Source organism: Papaver somniferum, unplaced genomic scaffold, assembly GCF_003573695.1.
Source record: "Papaver somniferum cultivar HN1 unplaced genomic scaffold, ASM357369v1 unplaced-scaffold_57, whole genome shotgun sequence".
Classification (NCBI taxonomy): domain Eukaryota; kingdom Viridiplantae; phylum Streptophyta; class Magnoliopsida; order Ranunculales; family Papaveraceae; genus Papaver; species Papaver somniferum.
Window position 1 is genome coordinate 4076619 of NW_020648415.1, and position 10137 is coordinate 4086755.

The 10137-nt window shown below is 37.2% G+C and overlaps 1 long non-coding RNA gene across 1 annotated transcript in view; it reads left to right on the forward strand.

Annotated features, from left to right (window-relative positions):
• LOC113343240 overlaps window positions 1-9762 on the forward strand; it is a 20518-nt gene extending 10756 nt beyond the window's left edge. The window contains exons 2-3 of the long non-coding RNA XR_003357124.1: window positions 9402-9464; window positions 9537-9762. This is a non-coding gene — a long non-coding RNA (uncharacterized LOC113343240). The remainder of the gene's footprint in view (window positions 1-9401; window positions 9465-9536) is intronic.
• Window positions 9763-10137: the final 375 nt, after the last annotated feature.

The following is a 10137-nucleotide window of genomic DNA, read 5'->3' on the forward strand; positions in this document are numbered from 1 at the left end:
AAATTAGACACAAAAATGTGTCTATCAAATACCCCCAAACTTATTATTTGCTAGTCCTCGAGCAAAATTTATTCTTGAAAAGTGACCGAGTTAATCTCGGGTGGGTTTATCAGAGGTGTACCCACAAAAACCAATACTCCAGACCCTAGCTATCTACGCAGAACCTTGGAAAGCACTAAAGAACCTCCTTGGTTGGCATACAATTATTGACTCTAAGAGGAAGAACCCTGATGCGAAATTCCAATTGTTGTACACGAGTTTGCACTCAAGCATACTAAAATTCATATAAGTGACAGAGCTCTACTAAGATAGTTTCACAATGGACATCATACTCGGAGTCAGACTAATCACATGAAAAGATTAAGAAGATGGAAAAAGAAAAATGTAGATGGTTGAAAAGTGAACGGTGTTTCCCATATCTGTCTGAAGGCCTCTGCCAAGATCAATCTAACCTAAATGACTGAGATACCGGTCTGACTAATATTAACACACTGGCATATACAAGGGAACCAGTGGTCAATAACTTAAATCTAGATCAACAAACTGGCAAATACAAGGGAACCAACAGTTGACTACACATAACAATAACCATTTTTTTTTTTAACTTAACGACATTAATAGATCTTTTTGATCCAAGTACATGCTTCTTGTCAGCAGATTACACGATAGTTCCCACGGGTCCTGCATTCCACGCTTGCTTAGGCGACGGAAACAGGGAGAACACACGCATATTGCTATCCAAGTGTTAATACTTATTCCGATTGGTCTAACTGGTCCGGTCTTTTTTTTTTTTTTTTTTGATAACTCAGTCACTCTATTTCACCCTAGCAAAGGTAACAACTTGAATCGTGTGCCCCACCAAATCACTTGAAATAAAAGAAAACTAAAAATAGAAAGTGAAAAGGACTCGACGAGATATGGCGAAACTATCATGTTATTTCTAACACTTGAGCTCTGTGCTTTTATGAATAGACTCTATAGATGTTTCCATCTAGTCAGATTGGTTCCTCAACTCCTAAAACAAAAATGTTTCCATCCACTTAGATTGGTTAGTGCTATCCTTAATAGGCGTAAATTTCTAGGCTCTGGAGTTTATTTATTGCAACTTAAAACTAACAAAAAGTTTCTTCCCCACCCCCAAACTTAAATCTAACATTGTCCTCAATGTTCTAAAGATAAAATTAAAAGCATGAACAAGGAGAAACTGTTACCACTTGAAGAAAAAGAGTTAAGGAAAGATATTACCATGTTGCATGAGATTGGGTTACCTCCCAAGAAGTGCTAAGTTTAAAGTCTTCAGCCAGACTTAGAAAAGGATTGGTCAACTCGAACCATAAAGTAACAGTCGGAATAACTGTGGGTCTTCAAAACCAAAAAGAGCTGACCATAGGAAACTGCAGTGAACCAAGAAAATGGACAAGAAAAGCATGCCCTTACCTAGTTTCCTGAAAACTATCGCTAATTGCGGTTCAGGTTCAGGTTCTATGAAAGGGTCTAAATAGAATATTTTCATTGGCTGCATTTCTTCATAGGTTGGATCCAAATTATTAGGTCCTAGAGTCTGGAAAAACTCAAATAAGAACTTGGAATCACAAAGTAATAACCTAAATAATTGTGGATCCTCTAAGTCAATCAGATATGACTTACAAAATTGACCACAATGAGAATAGTGGTCATTCTTAAGCAAATGTGTCGATTCTAATTTCCTAAGGCATTTAGGTTTAGTCTCATAACTTAATATTCGACACATTTGGAATATAAACGTTCCCACAGTTGGAAGAAAACTATTTGGTGGGAAAACAAAGTCAATCTGGGGATCATAGCCTGGGCAAACCATAGGATGGGTTTCTAACGACTGAACTTCTTCCTGGATATCATTAGGTTCGGGAAAACGAGTATGAAGGTAATCTTGTAAGATGGTTGAGGCATTGATGTCAAGTCCCAAGTGAGGGACCTTACTAAGAGTTAAAGCACATGGAGGATGATACTCACCCCCAAACTTAGAGTTTTCAGTGTCTCTAGATAGACTAGTCACAACTTCCCTAATTTGTAGGTCATCAGATTCTTGAAAATGGGAAATTGATTCTTCTAAGTTGTAATCTTGCGATGCATCCTCACTCATCTCTACGAGTTCATCTAAGACTATAGTTTCTAAATCGTATGACTCTAAAACAGTATTCTCAGGATAAACCGGTTCCTCTAAACCATCATCACAATCATATAAAGGATTATCAGAGAAAGGCTCATAAACTAAGGTTTTAATCATAGTTACCTCCTCCGATTCACTGACAGGCACATCAAATAATGGATTATCCAACATACTGCAGGCTAAAGGATCATGAACTACATCGTATAAAACTGTGGTATCTCTAGTCAAATCCTCGTCCTTTTGAATAGGTGAATAATTTTTAAAATTATTAGGATCTGAACCAGAAATAATATAATCATTATAAGGCTCAACTTGGGTAACAAATTCCTGATCACTATTCCCACACATTTCTGATTCTTCATCAGCACTATCTTCATCATCATAATATAATTTTTGACATTTAATAATTCTCAATCTTTGTTTCCAACTACATGGTCTATGTTTATAATATTTATCATAGATCGTTAGAGGTGATTCCTCAATAAAAGTTGGAGTATCCATATATCGCTGCCCACGCATATATTCACCAAGAGTCATTTCCGAAGACGTCTCTTGATAACGAGAATTTCTAGACATATATTCTCGCAACGTCATCTCAGGTGGCGTCTCCTCAAAAGGATTCATCACCGAAGAAATATAAACTACAGAGGGATTCTATACAATCACAAACAAGGCCGACTCGACTCCACCAAAGCAAACCTAAAGATTTCTAGCAAACAAAAAGCATGATGGCTCCACTTAGATTGTTTCTAGACCAGCTTCTATCTTTCGAAAGGGAATTCGTTGCAATTTGAGCAAACCCCTCTGGAATCAATCCGAGTCAAAGTAAGTTGAATTGAGGCGAGGGAAGCTCAGTGGAGCTTTGATACCCAAGGCCTCACCGCTATCACAAGGCGGCGCAGTCACGCATTAAACTCACAGAAACCATCATGAACTTTGGAGTGTGCTTAAAGAGCAACCAATATTTTTCGAACGAGATTCCTATTAAGCTCGTTACCCTATCGGTCTCGTTCTATTCCAAATTTTAAGCTTGGGTTCGCGTTAGGTTTCGTTTTCCTAAGGCGGGCAAGAAGGGAACGGTGATGAAATCCGAACCCTTATCTTGTTTAGGCCAGGCCTTGCCCTTTACTAGGAAAATAAAAACAGTCCGGTTCGTCCTCAAACAATTATCACCTTAAGGCAGACAGTAACCCGCTTGCAGGAAATTCGCGGGTGTTTCGATTGGACTTACCTCCCGTACCAGACGGGGGATGAACTGTTGTTGTCGACTCGGGCCACGACTCCTATGCCGTGTGCGAACCCGAGGGGCCGAGACGATATAGTAATCGTCGTCCTTCCCTGCACACAGTTTATATAATATTTTTTTTTATTTTTTTTTAATAATACCCTTCCGTAGGGTTAAAAAAAATAAATAATGTCCAATTGTTTAAAGTCCAAAATAAATAATAAAAAAAAATTACAGTTTTCCTCACACACTCTAAAAAAATTACAAATTAAATATTAAATCCTAAAATTGTCCTTTTTTTCTTCTCTTTTCGCTTTTCGCTTTAAGATTTTTCCTCTCCAAGTCCTTAGTTTTCACTTTGAACCTGCAAAATAAAGACAAAAAGAAACGTAAAAAGGAACAAACAATTCTGAAAAAAATAATAAACCTAAAAAAAATAAATCAATCTATATACAAGTCCGCGTCAGCGGCGCCATTTTGTTGTAGTAATTTTTAAGGGATAAATAAGGGATTCGTTTCTCGGACTTGTAAATATTTAAAAATAAAAATATATACACAATATTTGTCACAATGGGCGAGAGGTACTGGGACTAGGATTCCGCCAATTTCATTTCTTAAGGTTCAAATAATAATTCTTTTATCAATAATAGCTCAAAAAATATATTAAATATATCGACTCTAATTTATTGCCAAGATTGATTCTCAAAACATTGATTGTAAGTCATAAGCATGATGTATCAAAACACCTAAGCCAAGCATACATCATCAAATTAAATAACAACCAATTAATTCAAATCATATTTCAATTTTAAATTAATGCAAAAGTCATAAAAAAGAATTAAATGAAATTACCCCAAGTATGAAGTTTGGCCTCCTCCGTCGTCCCAGTGTTGGGTTTTAGCTCATCATAGTAAAAATGCTCTCAAAATAATTATTTATTGCTCAAAAAGTGGTTTACAAATGATGAAGAGGTGTAAAATAATTGAACAGAAAAATCGCAACAGAAATAAATGTTGCAAAGGCGTTGTTCAGCTGTTACAAGAAGAACGATAAATTGTAACTGTTGTTGTACGACGAATTACGACCCTCGGGCGTGCGTCTTAGACACTGTTGAAGAACGACGGTCTTTGGATGTCTGTTCTTCGTGTTCTTCATCTTCATCAATGGCAGCAGCAGCAGCAGAGAGAAATCATGGTTCTCGATTCTGCAGCGTTCCTTCTCTCCTCCTAACTCTCGACAGCCGTTCTATGACATCCCAGAAGCATTTATATAGTCACAGCACCTCCAAATCTCCGCCATCAATTCGAATAATCTTCCACTAATGAGTTTTATTCTCGGAAAATATTTTCTACCAGAGTTACGTAATTATTTCCTTCTTTACCTTGTTCACGCGTCTGCGTGGTGTTGACATTCTACCATCCTGTTTATTACGCGTCTCTGATGAAGTAACGCACGCTGTATACACACGAAATCATTCCAAAGATAGCTAAAAATCCCGAGAATATCTTCCATGTGACGTGCTTTCCCTGTTTTTCTTCTCTCGGATTAACTATCCAATTTGGATTGAAACCAACACCCGTATGACGACTGTTAAGCCCAAATAAACCTTTCCGAAGAATTACATCGATTTAATCTCGCTAAAACACTTCCAAATCACGAACCAAAAATCTGCCAGAGAATAACTTTCTTTTCCCGCCAAAAATTGATTTTGAATTTTGAGAAGATGACCTCCCCCTATCCTGTATAGGTGTCCGAATAGCAGATGCCTTGGGTGACCTGGGGGTGCCCCTTAGTAATTAGGTTACCCATTATCCTGAAGCGAGAGTCCGAATAACACTTGTCCCTCGGGTACCAAAATCAACTTTTCGAGCCGAATTTTCCAAAAATATTTATTTCCAAAAAAATACCTACAAATACATAAAATAACAAAATTAGTACAAAATCGAGTGCCAACAATATATAGTATTGAGATCAAATTAGACACAAAAATGTGTCTATCAATGCCCAAATATCATCTTCTTTTGAGAAATTAGGGTGTCTCTGAGCAAGAGGGGTAACATCTAGGGGTTCATGAAATTGATCTTGGTTTTCTACCCTAGCAACAAGCATCATTTGTTCATTGCAATCCTTAAAAACATCCCCATCTAATTCTGTATGCTTTTTATTTTCAAAAAAAGAATTATCGACACCATATGAACTAAAATCAGAGAAAGGGAGTTGAACTCTGTCGAAATAAATTGAACCACCTTGCTCATGATGGGCTTTTACAGAAATCTGTTGTACCGTGCCAAGATGGACTTGGTCTTATTCTACCAAAGGGACCTTGTTTTTATTTTGTGTTACCTGATCTTGGAGTTTGTCTGTCGAAATTACTCTGCCGTCAACTATAAGATTGTCTGTCGACGATACTATGTCGTCAGCTACAATTACCCAATTTTGCTTCGACCCCTTTGGATGTATTTACGACCCCAGTGGCTGCCCCATCCTCCCCCATTTGTGTGGTTGTAGAGGTGCCAACGTCTCCATCTTCTATGTTATTCTTGTTTTCCTTAATGTTGTTTCTCTTTCTCAATTTATTTCTCTTTTTCCTTGCCTTTTTCTTCCCATAGTACGCATCTGACCGAGTTCTTTTATTTAGCTACTGGTCCTTCTGGCTCTTCCTCTTATCTATATTTTCTCGAGTAATCACATCACCGTATCCTTTTTGGGCTACTAGTTGACTAGTCTGATGACTCTGATTCATGCCATAAACCTTCTTTCCTCTGTCAAACTCTCCCTTTCCCACATGGGATGTACTATATGCCTTATCTTTATTCAGAAACACTTTATTGTCAAAAACTTCTTTGCCCTTATCTTCCCCGTTACCAGAGTGGTATGCCAGCTTCAAATCAAGTACTACAATTCCCACCGTGAAAATCAAACCCTCCTCATTCAATGGCACAGTGTGCGGAAAATCATTGATACTGCTTTGGCAATTAATAAGAACCTTAATTCCTCCAAGCTCATTAAAGTCGATCTCAATGATTGAAACATGTTTATTGAGAATTACTTCCACTGTATTTTTGGACCATAAGTGAAAGGGTACTCCAACCAAAGATATCCATACCTTTTTGTCATTAATGGAGGAATTGATAGCATTTACTGATGGCCACCATCGATAGAACTTGATTTCACCACTTAAGAAAGCAATGAATTTTTGGTTAATCAACATATCATGATCTTTAACTGATTTAATGAACAATACCCCCATATTCTCAGAAAAAATATTGATCTTAAAATGTTCTTGAATATGGAAAGCCGCTTTAATACGATCTTCCACCATCCTCCACTCTAACGGTTTTGGCTCCACGGTACAAATGATAACTTCATCCCAATGATCAAAAGTTCTCTCTCCCTTCATACGAGATTTGTGGACCTTCTCTTGTTGCAACTGTTACATATGAAGTATTCCCACCTACTCCTTTGATTTTGATATTTCCTCCACGAGTATTCTGACTCCACAACTCTGGCCATCCATTGTTAAGCTTCAAAGATTCAATTTTGTTTTTAGCCGGTCCCCGCTGGTGAAAATCCTCATATTTGTTAAAATCCATTTGCAGCAGACCTATACAATTCCTCCATCCTTCTTGTCTATAACCTTCCGGGATCACCAGGTGATGCACCTTTTCACGACTATTACCAGTAAACCAATCAAAAACAATATATTTCCCCCTGCTATTTCTTCTCTCAATCAATAATAGAGCATATCCATGGCCTAAAGGCAATCTCCATTGGTACGGCTTGTTTGTGCTTTGACCTCTAGATTTTGCTTCCCTGATTGTAGGGCTGTCAACGGATAAATATCCGCCGGATATTGGACAATCCGATAAGGTTAAGGTTAAGAATTATCGGATATCCGATATCCGTTAACATCCGGCGGATATCAAAAATACAAACCGATATCGTTAACGTTAGTCTATCGGATAACGGATATTTATCCGTTAAAATCCGATAACGCTTGTCACAGAAGCAAATGCAGAAATGCTGAAAATTTAGGTTGTTCTTCAAAGTTTTTTGACAGTCTTTTTTGTTCAGAAATACAAACCGCACAAACACCTCAGTCACATCACACATGAAAAACAAACAACAACAGAGTCTGCAACTACAAGCAAAAAACTACACTAAAAAAGGCTAGATGACTAGATCTTTTGCATCAACTTCAGTCGACGACTTCCATATCTGCATTCACAAAGAATATTGTCACAGTTCTAATCATATGGTAGCTCATCTAATATTAATACAGTTCTTAATATGGAAAAGAATTAAGTAAAGGAAAAGAAACGAAGATTTACCTGCATCAAAGAAGTCTGGCAGCCAATCACTTAAGCATAGCAATGCTTGGACTAAATCTGGACTTAGTGAAGTTCTATGAGTTGTTAGGACCCTTCCACCATCGCTGAACATGGACTCTGACGCCACACTAGTCACTGGCACAGCCAATACATCTCTTGCTATCTTTGCCAGAGTTGGATACTTACAACCATTCATCTTCCACCAAACCAATATATCAAAGTTCATTTCATCTTGAGCTGTTAGAGTTGGAAGAATTGGTTCTGCTAAGTATGTCTCTAACTCAGATTTCTGAACATCATCTTCATCATTTTCCAACACAAAACTAGCATAATCTGTGCTTGATGCACCTGAGCTTCTTACATTCATGCGAGCGACAGAGTTTCTAAAGAAAGCAGGAGCTGCAGTGTTGTTTTGAGATTCATATGCATTGTAAACCTTGAACAAGTCTGTTTTGAATTTCTCATAAAGTTATGCAGCTTTAGCATCTCCAAACATTCTTTTATATGTGTACCTAACCCATTTTGCCTTATACCTAGGATCTAAAACCACTCCAATGCTCATAATCAAGTTACTCTCACTCCAATATCCGTTAAACTTTTCTCTCATTTTCGACCCCATTTCTTTGATATAAAAAAACTCACTATCTTCCCAACTGTTTATGCATTTGTTAATTTCACAAACCCCATTATAATACAGATTTGCAGTTGGATACTTAATCCCTGCAAACTGAGTTGAAACAGTATTAAAAACCTCTAAACATTTACATATTTCTATTCCTTGATCCCACTGCTCTTTAGATGGTAGAATATCGAAATCAGAATCAAACTCACTAAGTCTTTCAAAACCTTCTTGCAGTTTAATTGCATTCTTAAGCATCATGAAAGTGGAGTTCCACCTTGTGTCCACATCTAAACTAACTTCTCCAGACAATCTACATTGTGCCAATGCTATATCAAACTTTTCTTTCCTAGCTTGTGAAGACTTTACATATTTAACACAGTCTCTAATAGCCTCTATAAACTCAGCAGCTACTTTCATGCCATACAATACAATCAAATGCAGTATGTGGTTGCTACACCTCATGTGAAACATTTTTCCTCCAAGCAACAAAACAATTTTTACCATCTAGCCAAGTGATAAGATTTCTCATCATAACACCATTAGCTGGAGCATTATCAGCAGTCAAAGCGAAAAATTTCCTATCTATGTTCCATTCCAAAGTGCAAGTTTTGATAAAATCTGAGAGAGCATCTCCTGTATGTGGTGACGGCACTACAATGTAAGCTAAGGTTTTGGCTTTCAAATTCCACTCATCATCTATAAAATGACATGTAACACAACAATAACCATCTTTAGTGTATTTGGCAGTCCACATATCAGTTGTAAGACTACATTTGGAAGTCAATTTCTCTAATTGTAGTAACAATTCATCTTTCATTTCAGCATAACACCTCATAACATCTGCTCTACTTGTATTCCTACATGGCATTTTAGCAGCAGGGTTTAAAGCCTTAACAAACTCTCTAAAGTAGAAATGCTCAACCATGTTGAGAGGGTAATCATGCTTAGCAATCATTATAGCAAGGCAATCTCTCATAAAAATATGATCATACTTCCAATTAAGTAATTTAACTTGGTTATTACCTCCTTTTTTAAATGCAGTGCTAATCTTCCTCTGTCCTGTCTTGTTTTCAGGCTTCTCAAGGCAGGTTTTTAGATGTTGAGACAAGCGGGTAGTTCCTTGTTCACTCTGAGCAGGTACTAACCTTTTACAATGATGACATTCACCCATAAGTACAGCTTCTTCCTCATCTGTCTTCCCTTTTACAGGTTGTACAATGATTCTCCTAGTGAATTCATCCCATGCCGGTGACCTTGTTGTACGCAATTTCTTCAACAAAGCAACAACAAGTGGATGATTTTCATTCGCTACTTATGCTAATCTCTTACTTGAAGAAGGTGTTGAACTTGAAGCAATTGTTGAATATTCAACACTTTGATCTTCTTGTTCTGGTTGTTCGGAATTTGGTTGAGTGCCTGAAGTTTCAACTCTGTTGGATGCTTTATGAGACATTCTGAGAACAACAACATGAATATAGTATTAGTAAGACATACTTGCTGAATAAATCATAAATCTAATCAGTTAAGTAGTAAAGCAAGTCATGTACAGTGACAAACCTTGAATGTACAGCAGCAGTAGCAGCAACAACCAACTTAAAGAATGAGTGAACTCCTAGAAGACCTGAAATTTGCAGCTGAAACTCAAAACCTAATCACAAAAGCAAGAAAAAAAAATGAATTTAGTATTGAAGAAACCAATATTTATTCCACATTTTAAAGCCCCCTTCACCCTTCTAATCAATCAATCAAGTCACCAAATCAAAAAACCTCAAGAAAAGTGGAATCAACTATTTGAGAAATGAAAGATAAA